The sequence below is a fragment of the Rattus rattus genome, chromosome 4, assembly GCF_011064425.1.
Source record: "Rattus rattus isolate New Zealand chromosome 4, Rrattus_CSIRO_v1, whole genome shotgun sequence".
Taxonomy (NCBI): domain Eukaryota; kingdom Metazoa; phylum Chordata; class Mammalia; order Rodentia; family Muridae; genus Rattus; species Rattus rattus.
Window position 1 is genome coordinate 51,556,455 of NC_046157.1, and position 16,241 is coordinate 51,572,695.

Below are 16,241 nucleotides of genomic sequence, written 5' to 3' on the forward strand. Positions count from 1 at the left end.
AGGCATGAGAATGGAGCACCCACCACTGAACCATAGGAGTCTGCCAGGTTGCCAGCTGACTGGCATCTGATAAGCGAGCCCAGGAGAGATTGGCAAAACCTTCCAGCTGAGCCTGGCTCCAATTCCAACACAGAGAAATGTCAGCAGTGGATAACTGCCTCGGTGTCTGGAAATGTCACTCACTCTGGAGAGTGCTTACCGGACATGCGCAAAGCCAGGGTTCCCGCCCCCAGCGCTGTGTGAAGCAGGTGTTGGTGAGACAGCCATCTCCTTGTAGAGGAGAACTGTTGGCGGGAAGGAGAAACCACTGTTCTCCTAGTGAATTTGAGGCCAGCCTGGGAAGGAGGAGAACTCTTCTCTAGAAACTAAACCAAACACAGACAAACAAAAGCGTTGTGCTTAGCTCCTCAGTGGATGGAAAGAGGCCCCTCCCTAACCCTGGGTAGCTATGCCCGCTGATTTCAATACCAGCCTCGTTCTGAAGCACTCTCCCGGACACACCTAGACATAATGCTCAACTCTGAAAGTGCTTCCCTTCAAGACCCAGAGTCCATTTGTTTCTATATTTCACTGTCCAGTGGAAGGCCCAGTCTTTGGTCCGGCAGAATAAAAACTTCACACGCATGTACATTCAGATGAGTGTGTCTTATCTCTCAATTACAGTGGTGGGAATTTAGGTGTTAAATTTTATCAACTCATAATGTGTACCAGAGGCAAGGAGCCTTCAGACCATACTACTCTCAAACTGCCTCTGTATTTATCTTCAACCTAAAAAAATATATGTGAATATGGGCAAAGATTTGACACTCCTGTGAACGTTTGCATTTTTAGGCTAAAGGCGATATATGTTTTTAATCTTTGAAATGAGATAGTTGGTCTTAGGGTGTGGATGGGAAATGATCACTGAGAGCATCTTATAGTTCAAGTTCGTGGGAAGTGCTAGAAGAACAAAGGGTGAGACATGAAAGGGACACAAGAGCCCCTGACCTGTTCTTTCTTTCAGAAAGAGAACAAACTGAGGAAAACCAAAAGAGGGTAGTGAATCAAAATCATTCATAAGATCTGAGCCCATACTAGTGTAAATATGAGTCTACACTGATATCGATACACAAATAAATTGAGGGTAGGGTCTTTCCCAAAGAGTCAAAATAGGCACTAATACTAGGGGGCTGGGGCAGGAAGGACTCTGACTTTTCTTCTGCTGTTCTTGGTGGAGGTTGGGTCCCGTGACCTGAGTCTACAGACTGCATTCTAGAAAGAAGTAGAAAGGTGCATTTCCACAGGAGGAAGCCGGAAACATTTAACAAGGTTAAGAGCACTGAGCGGGAGTCCTGCTCCTGGCTCAGGATGTGTTATGATGAGAGCGGCTCTTTACCACTTACTGTGGTAGTGTTACAGTGTAGCAAAATACCCAGGCTCGTGGATGTAGCCCAGCAGGAAAAGTCCTCCTTTCACATAATAAGACTCTGCGTTTGAGCTCAGACTCTTTGTCTCTGTTTATCTCTGTCTCTCTGTCTCTGTCTCTCTGTCTCTTTCTCTCTGTCTCTGTCTCTGTCTCTGTCTCTGTCTCTCTCTCTCTCTCTCTCTCTCTCTCTCTCTCTCTCTCTCACACACACACACACACACACACACACACAGAGTGATGTGTCTCTAAAGTAAGTCCACAGGTCACTGTAGGGAGCAAGTGACAAAGTTGCAAATGGAAGAAACAAAGGCAGGATCTGGGAAAACAGTATCACCTTCGTAGGCAAGTCTCCAGTGACTTTTCTATGCACTTCTGATGCCTTTCCTCTATTTAGGTCTCCTTTCTTCAAGGTTCCACCATGCCTAAGTAGTGTGAAAAGCTGAGAACCAGGCCTTTAACACATGGACCATTGAGGGAAGTTTCAGATTCAAACTAAATACTGCAAACCTATAACTCCAATCTACTTATAAGAAAAACATCAGACAAAGCATGAACCACAAAGGACAGATAGCCGAGAAGGTTCCAGAGAAGACATGGTAACCAAATATAAGGTGGAATGGGATTCAGAACAGGGAGGATGCCAGGGAGGAAACTGAGATCTGGGTGCCGGGAACCAGGAATTCATAAGAATTACTGATGCTGGATGGTTTTTTAAATCAGGGTCTCACTGTGTAGCCCTGTCTGGCCTGGAACTCACTACACAGAAAAGGCTGACCTGAAACTCACAGAGATTCCCCTGTCTCTGCCTCCAGATCTGTGGGATTAAAGGTGTGAGTCACCATGCCCAGTTTCCATGTTGGATTCTTATTTACAGCAATTCCAACACAGAGACAAGAGCAAGCATGCAGAGACTGTCAGCCTGTAGCTTTTCTGGGAGTATAAACTACACTAAAATAAAAAGCTAGGGTTTTTTTTTTCTTCTGAGAAAGCAACTTCATGTGGTCCTTGATGAGCAGTGCAGGCCGCTTGTGCTCCTTAGAGAGGCCTAAGTTGACCCTGCTCAGTGGCAGTCTTTCTGTACGGTTTCAGTCTTCTCAGCTGGCCATGTGACAAATAGAATGGCAGGTTGTACTCTGCTGCTTGGCCATTTGTGGGACTTGAAAACTCATTTGCAAGTTGCTGAGAGGGAAATCATTTGCAAATGTCGAGAGAGCATTTGGATTCGGATGATGCGGGTTTGAAATTAATGTTGATAGTTACCTCAAACCTTCAGCCGCTATACAAGAGGATTCCTTTTAGATCGTTTGCCTCATTCAGAACACCCCTGCAGATGACTTAGCCTCCCCTCAGAATGCCCGGACAATACGCAAACTGTTAGAAAAGAAGTGGAACTAATGACATGAACTCTTTGTTTGCTCTAAAAAAAAAGCAAGAAAGGCAAGCATTGGTTCTACACAGGGCAGCTCACGCTGTAAACCCAGTTCCAGGGGATCTGATTCCCCCTTCTGGCCTCTACAGGCACTGCACTCACATGCACATACCCACACACAAATGCACATACACATGCTTTAAAATACAGTAAATTTTAAAAAAATAAAAGAACTCGTATAACTTTCGAGTGACAGCAGAGGCTTTCTTCCCAGCACTTATATGGAAGGTGCCCGTATGTCCAGATGGGCAGGGTTTCCCTGTGGCGATTGGACTGGTAGGGTTTCCATGTGTTGATAGACATACTCAGATTTTGCTTATTATTCATTATGGGTTTGTCCACATGTTTGATATTTTAAGGTCTCTGTGAAAAACTAGGGAGGAAGAAAGAAAGACAATATTAACCGAAATTCATAGGAATTTCGTGTTGGAATAGAAAGTCCACCACCCTGTAGCCATATGAGCCTGGAAAATTCTCAACTACCATGTAAGAATGATGGATGATGCAGTCATACGAAATAACCTCTTGCCCTGCACTCAGCAGGGCCTGTGAGTGCTGCTCTTCAGTGCCGATGGAGGCAGGAATGCTCTCCGTTCTGCATTGAACATGGGTCTGTGCTATTTACTCTTCAGTGCTGACGTGGAGGCCAGACCCCGTAAACTTGCACACCGCCAACCCCCAACACCCCTGCAACTTCCATGGGAGTACAATGAAGGCCCCCTATTATTTAAATATAAAATATCCCCCAGGGGCTCCTGTGTTTTGATTCATGGCCCCTGGATTGCCGTGTGATTTGGTGGGGTCTTGAGACTTTGAGAGGCAGAACCTGCCTGGTGGAATAGGTAAAGTCCCTGAGGGCCACCCCAAATCTGGGCTATGTGTGGCTTTCTGTGCTTCCTGAGACAAGCTAGGTCACCAGTTTTCAGAACTGGAAGGAGGAGAGATGACTGTATTCTCAGATGTAGACTTCCATCTTGGTGCCTAGGATCATTTATTGCATAAGCATCTAGAAAAGTTTGTGACACTTGTGAGTGAGGAGCCCAGTGCTCTGAAAGCCAAATGCTCACACCGCCTTTGCCTGCGCAGAGGTCCAGCGATAACTCAGAGATAGGACTCCAGGAAGCACTGGGTACCTGTGAGGCCCAGGGATCTCTACTAAATCAGTCCTTTAGGCACATGGTGGATAGGAATGTTAAGTAAAAGACTAGACACCTATAAAGGGAACTGGGTCTCCCGTTGGAGAGAAATGGCTCAGGAATTAAAAGGAACTCTGGTTGCTCTATGTAGAGGATCTGGGTTCAGTCCTAGCACCCAATTGCCAGCTCACAAGCACAGATGATTCTGGTTCTAGATGAGGGGGGGAAGGTGTTATCCTCTCCAGCTTCCACAGGCACTGCATGCATACAGTTCATATATATATTATATATTGTATATTATATATTGTATATGTATATGTAGACATAGACGCAGATGCAGATGCAGACGCAGACGCAGTGCAGATAGAGAGATAGAGATACATACACATTCAGACAAAAAGTCATACACATAAAATAAAAGTATGTAAATCTCTGAAATATGAAATTTTTAGAAATTTACTGAAGGAATTTTTTCTCTCTTGCACACACAGACACACACATGGACATACAGTCACACACACACATACACTCACACATATACACACGGATATACACACAGTCACACACATACACATATACTCACACACACACACTTACACATACTCACACACAGACATACACACACAGTCACTCATGCACACACATACACATATACACTTTCACACACACACACACACACACACACACACAGACACAGAGAAAGGGAGAGGGAGGGAGAGGGGAGAGAGAGAGAGAGAGAGAGAGAGAGAGAGAGAGAGAGAGAGAGATTCTCATTGCATGTCATCTCAGCTCTGGAGTAACTATGAGAGTAACTGGTTATAGACACACTTCACATTCATGGCACTGAATATGCAGTTCCCTCTAGAGAAATGGTTCTCCACTTTCCTAAAGTTTTTGACCCTTTAATATAGTTCCTCTAGCCGTAGTGACCCTCGACCATTAAATTACTTCTGTTACTACTTTTTAACTGTAATTTTGCTCCTACTATGAATTGAAATGTAAACATCTGTGTTTTCTGATCGTCTTGGGTGACCCTGTGAAAGAGACGTTGGACTCCCAAAAGGGTCATGATCCACAGATTGAGAACTATTGTTGTAAAGCCAAATTTAAACATAATTTAGGTAAGTATCAGTAATAAAATAGGATCTGTTGAGGCAGTCCAGATTTAGGTCTTGTCAAGAAAAGATCTAATTAATAGTCATTAATTAGACGGAATTTCCTTGAACTTGACCTTACACTGAATAAAATCGGAGAATGATAATGTACTTGCCTTGGTGGGTAGACCAGATAGCCCTTTCTAGCACTTCAGGAGGAAGGGGAGGGACTAAAAGCCAAGTGGGGAAAGTCCCCTCAGTACCTCTCAGGTGCCTGTTAAAGGCTCTCATCTGAGTCCTCTTTCCTGTGCTGTAACTGTAGGTTTCCTACGATTACCTACATCTCTCCCTGTGGTATGCTATCTTCCATTAATATTTAAATGAGGAAAGAGCGGCATGTATTAACAAGTCTGAACCAGTTTTCCCTCTGACACTGGAGGCTGTTAAGCGCTCACGCATTTTTCAGGCTTCTATGTTGATAGCTTTATTATATCATTCAATATTTTACTTTGCTGAATGGTCCTCTCCGTGCCTCCCTTCTGTTGGAGCGCGGCCAGCACAGTATCTGATTCGCGTTCATTCCATAGGATTAGTTCCTGTTATACTTTGAAATATTGATTTGCTCATCACTCCAAATTTAAAATCTGTAATGCAGTTTGTCTCTGGGACTTATGCACCCCACCCTGCCTCCGATAGTTGCTAAAGATAAGGCAAGACCCTGTTGTTAAGTGGACTATAGTTACAGACCGAGAGGGTTGGGGAGCACCAAGCTTCAGTTGCTAAAGGGCACCATTATTATTTCATAGCCTTGGCAGGGAAAGGTCTTTGCCGGCGTCAGAATGGACCCAAGATTGGAAGAGTCTATCCTTTGAACCACACTGAAAACACTGACTTCAAGTTCATTTATCCTTGGCAAGAGTCAACTTCCTGTTTTCAACAAAAATGGAATGAAGAGAGAACTCAGAAGTCTTGTGAATATCAAGTAACTCATTATAAAAAATATGTTTTGCTGAGCAAAATGAAATGAAGGCACGGTTTTTGCGAGGATAAATGAAAGGAATCTTGTGAGGGAGAAAGCTTTACTTAGCAGCGTCTGGATTTAATCAGATATTCGGAGACTGGTTAGGTGGAGACTCCTACTCGCCCGCCCTTTGACTCTAATTTTGATTGTAATTAGATTTGGGTTGGTATGGTTTTCAAATGAATGATACTCCTTAGCTTAAAATCTATAAGAAATATGCTGTAGGATATATTTCAACAGAAAATACTCTCCAAAAAGTAAATGCCACCTACATTTTCATGCAGATTTTTAGTGGCCTTGACATGTATTTCCATTGCTGGTTCTTGTTCCCGGACAGTGGTATGAGGTCTACAAGGGGTAACACTGTGTAAAGAGGCTTGGTCAACTCCATTTAACTGAAGTACAGATTCAGCATAGCTGACACACTACATCACTGAGACAGTGCCACCTACCACTCGCTTCCTTAATTCACTCATTAGGCCGATCCACAGTAATGCAGGAAGCGTCTGCCACACGCCCAACCCTGGTCCACCAATGATGCTGATGCATTTGTAAGGAGAGAGCTAATTCCCATGCATCTCTCCTGAGTTTCGTATCTAGAAATTCTATACCCAGCAAGGGTTTTGCCCTCATCATGTATCTGGGCAGGTCCTATGGCTTGATTGGCCATCCCAAAGTGGCCAGAATGACAAGGCACACCTCCTGGAGAGCAAAATCTCTAGTTTCAATGCATTTACCTTCAGATTGCAGACCACTTTAGAGTGTCCATTCACAGGACCACCCTTCAGAACCTTGTGCTCTCTCTTTCTCTCCTTTTCTAAATGCCCGACCAAACAGATTTTATTCCAGCCACCATGTTAACAGCTGGAGAATCAACAGTGAAAATGTCCAGTCTGTACCTTCAAGAAGCAAGCAGCTCTGAGAGCAGGAAGAGGACTAAAGTGGGAAGCAGTGTCACGGGGAGAAGGTAGTGTGTGCTCATGCAGAAGGTCGCTGTACAGTCCTGAAGAGAGAAGACACGAACACAGATTCTGTTAACAAAGACTCTAGATGGGAACATGCCCATTATAATTCTAATAAAAATGATGCCCATGTACGTTTATACGTATGTACATGTCTACAAGCATGTAGACCTTCCAGGACTCCTGCTTTCATTATATTGCTATGAGAATTATTACCTTTGAAGGGACTGAACAAGTATCCCTTCTCCAGGGCCCAATGGAAATCCTACCTTTGACTTCATCAACATTCCCCCTGGTGACCCAATGAATCTTGGGGGCCTACTTACAGAGCTGTGGGTGAGGGTCTGCAGGTAGGAGCAGCCACATTGGAAGGGCTGCGTCCAGCATGGAATAATGTCTCCACCAAGGCTGTGTTGATGGAACCCTTGGAGGGTTGTTCTTTTTTGCTGACCTGGGAGAGAGTCAAGTTCAAAGATATCAGAAATATAGATGTTTACATGCCAGTCAGAATTTCCAGTTCAAGGTTAGCAAGGCTAATGGTAAGACCCTATCTCATAAAAGTGCAATGCTATAGAGAGATGGATGGATGGATGGATAGATAGATAGATAGATAGCTGGTAGATGGATGAATAGATAGATAGGTGAGTGGGTAAGTGAATGGGTGGATACTGACTTAAATAGGTAGATAGATGATAGATAGACAGATGGTGTATGGGTGGGTTGATGGATAGATGATAGATAGATAGATAGATAGATAGATAGATAGATAGATAGAAGATAGATGATAGACAGACAGACAGATGATGGGTGGGTTGATGGATGGATGAATAGATAGATAGATAGATAGATAGATAGATAGATAGATAGATAGATAGATAGATAGATAGAGATAGATGTACATGCACATGTGTTTGTGTGTATATGAGGTAGGCATAGAGTCAGAGTGTAGGTGTGCTCTCCTGTGAAGGCACATGTGGAGACCAGAGTAAGGCTATCTTCCTCAATCACTTCTCCACTTTTTAAAGTTATCTTTCAATGAACCTGAAGATCGGCCATAGGCTAGACTGTTGGTCAACAGGGCCCTGGGATCTCCATGTCTCTGTCCCAGAACTAGGGTTTCAGACACAGACATACCAACATACCTGAGTTCTTCACATGGGTGCTGGGGGATCCACATTCACATCTCCGTGCTTGCTGCATGAGCACCTCACCCATTGAGACATCACACGTTTGTGATTTAAAGAGAATAATAATCGTCTGTCATTATAGTCACTAACTTCCATTATAAAAACTGTCGTTAAAAATGCCAACAGCATAGAAAGAACAACAGTATCAACCAACCAGACCCCACCAGAGCTCCCAGGGACTAAACCACCAACCAGTGAGTACACATGGAGGGACCCATGACTCCAGCCACATATGTGGCAGAGGATGGCCTTGTTGGGCATCGATAGGAGGAAAAGCCCTTGGTCCTGAGAAGACTCCTTTCACCAATGTAGGGGAATGCCAGGGCATTGAGCATTGAGGTGGGAGTGGGTGGATGGGAGTGGGAATATACTCATAGAAGCACGGGGAGGGAGGATGGGAGAGGGGATAAAGGGGATAACATTTGAAATGTAAATACATAGAACATCCAAGAAAAATAAAATTAAAAAAAAATGCCATTATATTACCAATAAAAATGTGTTTCCTTGACTGATACCAGGGGCAGGTACCTTCCAAAATGTCAGATAAAACAGTGTACGGCATCAGTATTAAAATGTTAAATTTCACAGTATCTGTATCACTTTGGTCTTCTGAATGCCGCAACTGAGTGTAATGAGGTAAAAGACTACATTTACTTTACCTTTCGGGAAATCGCGTCATCATTCAAAGAATTTTATTATGAAACTGATCTCTGAAGATATGGACAGAGCTGGATTCTTAAATTCCTTCTCTTTAAACCATCAGCCTAGTGAGGATCTGAAAAGACACATGGGGGGGGTCAAAAGTGGAGAAAACAAAGAAAGCTTTAATTCAGTGTAAAGCATGCTCAGCCTGCAGCTCAAGTGTGAAAATGCAAATTCTTAGCTACAGAGACTTGTGGAGCAAAGGGGAAAGAATGGAAAATTAAGGTAGGCAGGTCGTCACCAGGCTTGTAAGTAGATGCTGTCTGCACATGTGCATTCCCAAAGTGAGCTACAACTGCTGTTGTGGCCATCTTGGAGGGTTGGGACAAAGCGGTAAGGGATGCGTGGAGGAGCTTGGTAATGCCGTGTATACAACGTGATGGGTAATGCTGTGCATACAGTGTGACGGAGGGTCTCAAACTGTGCCATACTCTGGCTCCGTGTCTCTGAAGGTGAAGGGTGACCCGCAGGCTCCGGGGAGCTGACAAAGCTGCCAGCCAAGTCACAGGGGGGTTGGAGACACCTGAAGGCTCAACTAAGAACAGGTCCACTTTGAAGGCGTTTGTAGAAGGGGGCCTTGCCTGGCCACCCTCAGTCCTGCTAGGTGGCCTGCCGATTAGGCAATTCGCAAAGTCATACGGGGCTTCCATCGGAACCGGAAGAGACTAATAACAGTAGTCCTGTGTTTCTATAACCTCTTCTTTTTTTGTTGTTGCCTTTTCTCTCTTTCTGTGTTTTTATAATTCATTTTCTTTTGTTACTTTTTGGTGCTCTGCTCATCAGAAGCAAGTTAATGGGGTCAACTCTCCCTGGGGCCAGAGCACCTGAGAGAAGAGCTCCAGCCTCAGGGCTCATGGGAAGGCATTTTGTAAGTCAGCTTCTAGTTGGTTCAGGAACAAAGCGGAAGGTCAGAGGTCATTACCTCATAAAGCCTGAGACTGGGTCTTGTTGAACACGTGACCATCTATCCAGACACTGTAAGCAAGAAGAGAGCAGAGGGAGACTTGGAAGTCACCTCAGGACAGATGGTGACAGCACATCCTGTGCTGTCCAGCTTCTACAAAAGCCTTGAGAGCTGCGTCCTCAGTGCCACCATTTTCAAGTAAGGAAATTGAGGCTCTTTGAGGTGGCTTGAGGACGTGCAGTGTACGATGGCTTTGCACACCTCACCCAAGCACATCAGAAGTCAAGCGAGTTCTTTCCAGTTTGTTTTTCTTTCAGTCATTATTTACTCGACTTGCCACCGTAATAGATTATTACAAGAACACGTTTTCTTTGTTAATTGTTAAAATAATACATGTTCAATTTAGAAAATAAAAAAGAAATCTGAGAGAACGGAAGTGGAGGACATAGCATATTCAAGCTGCTTAAACTAGTGATGCTCCTAGTGTCAAAACAGGGTGTGGTCAACACCGCCAAGGCCAAGTCTGTTTCCATGGCCACCAAATACAAATAAGGGGGCTTACAAGTCCCAAGGGACCGGCTAGGTCTTGCTGATGGAGGATTCCACTTGACAAGTTTCTGGGTAACGGGGACAATCATGCAAATAGGTAAAGATGACATGAAGGTGACATCTCATAGCTCAAGGTTAATGACTCCTTCCTTATAACCCAGTTATTTTATGGCTGCTTCTGCTGAGTTGTCTAGTCAATGTCAAGCTAACAATTGTGACCAGCTTTACAGATCGAAATGTCAAGGTGGCCACTGTACAGGTGATTGGCCTATTTGGGTTCCTGGAGTGAGAGAATTCGGATTCTGGCTACCTGGAGCTCAGACATCTCAGTTACTTGTGTGTGACAGTAGATAACACGTGTTAATAAAACATGTTAACATGTGCAGAGCGGTCGGCAGGGGCCAGATACCGTGAAGGATGTAACACACATTTGCTCTTAGAATCTGTAGAACAAGTCATTAGGAAAATGCAGCCATCGGTGCTGTGATTTGTGTGTTAAGCCAGTGGAGAGATGGGCAGTATTAATTTCCTGGGGCTATCAATATAGCAGCTCAGACTGGGTGTCAAGTCACCACAAAGTCCAAGAAACTAGGTTAATGAAAACATCAGGGCTGTGTATGTCGTAGTTCCAGAAGCTAGATATCTCAGGCCAGGGTCATACCCCCTCTGAGACTTTCGTCCCTGCCTCTTTGCCTCTTCCCCTGTCCAGGAGTGAACGTAACTTTTGGAATTCTTGGCCTGTATTGTGTCTTCACAGCCTCTGCCTCTGGAGTCACATGATAATCTTTCCCATGCGACTTTGTGGCCATGTGACCTCCTTTCCATGCGTCTGTATACAAAACTTCTTCTCCTTGTTTAAGGCCAACATCATGTCACCGGGCAAGGGCCAACCTTAATGACCTCACCTGAAATTGATGACATTTGCACAGACTTTATTTCCAAATAAAATTACATGCACAGGTATTAGGGCCAAAGACTTGAATCTGCCTTTTTGGTGGACAGAGTGAAGTCGCGGCGACTGCCTACAGAGTAAATGACAGAGCCCAAATGCTCACCCATGTGTGTCTGACTTTCCAGTCCTCTAGCCTGCACTGTCCACTGCCTTAACTGGCCTTAGACAGCACTTACCAGGGTCTGATTTCTGGCCTTGACACATCTTCTTGCTACTTAAAAGCTTCCAACAAACAGACCTTCTTCTAATTTATTTACAACCAGTGTTGTAGATGAGAACATTACACAGAGTCTCTTGTCCAGTTAGGCTAAGCCGTGCACTTGGCAGCGATCCTTCGGTGAGATGAACAGCCACTTAATTCTTTTTCCTAGACTAATCTCCATGTTTTAATTCTTAATTAATTAGTTCTGATTGCCAAGACTGGCGGGGAGTTGCTTCATGTCACTCTACTGTGGACGGTCCTTGTGCAAGTCCTTTCATTTGTTTCCTAGTATCAATGTGACTATAAAAATAGTTCCAAGTTCTGAAGACTGCCAGGCAGAGGGGTGGAGAGTCTGGGAGCAGAGAAGGAGAATAAGGAGAGAGCTAGGCTGCTCCTTTCTGGCATGGATGAGGCCAGAACGGGCAGATAGAGGTAGCAGAAGAGTGGGAGGAAACAGGTGAAGGGGACGTCACAGGAAGACTGGGGCACTCAAGCAAACATTTCCATTTAACCATCGAGACTGTGACCTAACACACATTCGGATTTCAACCCCCAAGTAATACCCATGTAGCTTGTGCAACAGTAGTTCTATCAGGAATTTTTTGTACCAGTGCTTGAGGTGGTGCATATGGGCAGATCAAAGACGGAGACAGAAGCACAGCAATGTGGAGACAGGGAGGAGGGATGAACACGTGAGCATGCCCAGGCTAGTCCAGGGTGCTATAACAAACTGCCACAGACCATGCAGCTTAAATGCTTAAAAGAAAACCTGTCTTACATTTGAAAGGCTGGGAGCCATGAGGTCAAGGAAGGGCAGCCTTGCTGTCTGGAGAGGGCTAGCTTCCTATTTCACGGTTTCTTTTCATTATGTCTGCACATTGTCGATGAAGAAGAAACTCTCTGGAGGGTTCTTATAAAGACACTAAGCCCGTTCATGGGGCTCCACCCTCATGACAGCATCTAGATCATTATCACTCCCCAAAGACCCTGGCTCCTAATATTACATCACCAGTGGATAGAATTTAGGGGGTTTCAAGCATTTACACACAACCTTTGTCTCTGTGCCTCTGTTTGTATTTGTCTGTCTGTCTTTCTCTGTCTTTCTCTGTCTCTCTCTTGCCCTGTCTCTGTCTGTTTCTGTCTCTTTCTCTCTCTGTCCCTTTGTCTCTCTGTCTGTTTCTCTCTCTCTCTCTCTCTCTCTCTCTCTCTCTCTCTCTCTCTCTCTCTGTGTGTGTGTGTGTGTGTGTGCATACACACACATGCACATGTAAAAACAGGCTAGGAGCTGGCCTATAAGAACTAAATCCCCTGTGTTGGTTCAAGGATCACCCGAGGAACAGTATCTGTGGTGTTAAGAGGAAACATGGACCCAAAGGATTTTCAGTTAAAGCTCAGATTGGAGGGAACCAATTCTGCATCTGTTCTACCCATTCCCAGGCCCTCTTAAGTAATAGAATTTTAAAAACTCCTAGGGAATTAGTCTATTCTGTTTTCTAAAAGTCGCATTCTTCTGTAGCCCTGTAACGATCAGGGCTGGAGTTGAATGTAGACATTCTGTTTTCCGTGAGCTAGAGTGGTTGTCCATATCTACGGAATCTGCTCTCCTATAACAAACCAAGCTGCGTCCCAAACCTGGAGTGGTCATCCTGACATGACTGCATGGTCTGGCCGCGAGTCTTCAGAGCTAGGACCAGCAAATGGGCCGGATAGTGACAAATTCTAGCAATCTGCAGGTTCATTGAAATCCTGGCCCGGCTTATTAGCCAGGAGTCTCCAGACAAACATAATCAATTCGATGTGTATTTATCTGAGAGAAGATTTATTATGAACCACAAAGGAGGATGAAAACTCTGGTTACTTTTCAGCTGCAACTTGGAGACCAAAGAAAACCCCATGCTTTAATATAGTCCATGGGGGGATGGGGTGGAGGGGTGGGGGGGGATAAATGGGGTGGGTGGGATGGGGTGGGATGGGGGGTTAGGATGGGGGATGGATTAGGGGGTGGGGTGGGTGGTGGGGGTTAGATGGGTGGGTTAGGGTGGGATGGGTGGGATGGGGATAGGATGGGATGGGGTGATGGGTGGGATGGGGTGGGGTGGGGTGAATGGAGAGGACAGCATGAGATGACCCAGTTGCTATGGGCAGGCAAGAGTTGGAGGTAGGGAATGGTCTCTGTTGTTTACCAAGCCCCTCCACAGATTGGATGGTGTTTATTCAGCTTGGGGAGGGAAATCTGGTTTATAGTATATGGCAATCCAAAAGCTAGTCTTCCTGAAAGACCCTTACCGATCATCTAGAAATAATGTAAGTTTGACAGGCTGGTAGAGCTCCCAACAATCAGGTCAGTCCCGCTCAGTTGACAAAAGAAAAGTGACAGAACACACAGTGCCACCCAGGGCCGGAACTGAGGTGCACTTTGTTCTGAAGTATGTGTTGCTGTCCTGGCTTCATTTCCTACCTTTGGTGAGGGGTTCTTGTTAGAGCAGAGTGGCTGGGAATTTAAACTTTGGAATGACAATGGCTGTCTTAGCTTCATGACCTTGCGATCACCCGTAAAGCAGAATTGATAATTCATTCTTTCAGAGTGAGAAGAGGGAACCCATGAGATGGCAGATGTGTTCGAGTCTAGCATGTAGAAGGTTTGTAAATCTTGGTTATAATTATTGGTGCCAAAGGACTTAAGGGCAGTTTGTGGCATTGTCCCGTACACATAAGCATTATGTCACATGCTAGACTGGGCACTCTATATTTCATACATCTGGTTTGACTGACTGAGAAGGCCAATGGGGAGATTTCAGACACGATACTCAGAAGATCGAAGGTCTCATCCCTCCTCATTTCCCCCTAAGGACAAGGTTCTTACTCCATCCCTACCACACAGAGGTCTTTCTAGGCTCTGTCCCTCCACCCAAGCCTGTCACTGATGAAAAACCACATGGGACCAGCTGCTCAGATAGAAGCCTTGGGGTTGCACCTCGGCCTGCACTGCTGCTGAGCCGGCCTTGTTTAGTAAACCGATGGGGATGTAAATATAATATAATGAGACTCCCTCCGGGTTGGGAGAAAGTGAAAGACAATAGAAGCCAAATTCTAAAGAAAGCTGCTCGTCTGGGGTTGATGGAAGAGCTTGGGGCCGGTGTCTGGCAAGCTGACAGTCAGTGCCTAAAGAGAAAACAAAGAAAAGAAAACAAATTTTAAAAACACAGCCGACTCAGCCGTTTTACCACACAATAATTGCACCTAAGGAAACTTACTCCTGGCACCTGGCCGGGAAGGTAATTACTCCGCTTCTCTTCTCCAGGGAACATAATAGCTGCATTGTTTGACTGGCCAGGGGTTCAGGAGGAGCTACAGAAGAGGAGCAGGGCTGGAGGGAGAGCCTGGGAAGGGAGGGTGTGGCCTTTGATGTGATTCCAGGCCCAGGTTCAGGGACCCGGGCTGTGAGAATTGAGCAGGTCGGAGATCTTTGTCTCCTCACCTGTGAAGGAAGACAGTTGGACGGTTGCCAACCCTTGCCTTTATCTGCCCCGAACCTATTAAATCAACAGCTCAGCTGTCATCAGCTGGGGTTCCAAATCAAAGCACACACTTGGGGTTGACGTGCCTCACTGCAAAGCGCAGGATCAGATCTCCGAAAGCTCCAATAATCCCGCGAGATCCAGGGGCGTGCGGTGGCTTCTCTGGGAGGCTTATCAGACGGTTTCCAAACACGGTCTTCTGGCGCAAGTGAAACCGTGCTGAGTGATCTTTGATGTGGGGGGATGTCAACAAACTCGTGCTCAAAGGGATGGGTTGCAACAAGCCACAGTGTTCCTCACATCTCTCTCCGAAGGGGGCGGGGGGCGGGGCTTATCCTTCCAGGGACAGCGGGTGTTCAGCGAGTCCTAAGGGTGAACCTGGGTGTTAAGAGTCCGCCTCGTCTGTCGTGTGACTATAACTGTCTAACTCTGGTAGAAGTGTGGCACACTGCATAGACTAAGTAAGTGATATGGGAACGAACACAGAGGCTTCTTTGATTTTTTTTGGACTGGGATAGCGGATGATCAGACCAGTTGTGATAAAGGAGAAGCCGTCAGAAACGGACCCTGGAGAAGGGGCGGAGTTTGAAATCGGTCAGAGCAGTAATGCCATTGAAGACAGGCACGTGCGACTCTGCTGCCTCTGACTGAAGCGATGACGCAACTTTGCTCTTTGTATCTTAACAGCAACATGCTACAATTTGAGTGTAACATTTGGGAGACTTCGACGTGTTAAAAACAAGAAAAACTTACGACCGTTTATCTGTGTGAGCATTGGTGCTTAGTCATGGAAGTCAACAGTTAAAGCGAGCATGGAGGTCTAAGGTCACTTTCGTTGTGGGCTTCACCTTTTTGACCAAGCACTGCATCAGATGCTGAAAGTCCAGTAGAATGACAGCTATACACGATGGAGTGCTGTAAGGATGCGGCAGATAGCCAAGAGGCCGATTACTCGGACTTGATCCTCTCCAGAGGGAGGACACCGAAGGTGGCAGTTTCCAATTCTAAGGCCTCTTGGGTTCCTTCCTTTCCAGTTTGTTTGCGAGAGCCTTGCTTTGTCTGTCCCCTAGGCCGGATGTCCCACAATATTCTAAATTCATCCTCTCACCCAATAGATTCTACTTCTTAGATGCGTTCACATGCGCACTGATCAAATGCAGACCTGCCCAGGCCGCAGAGG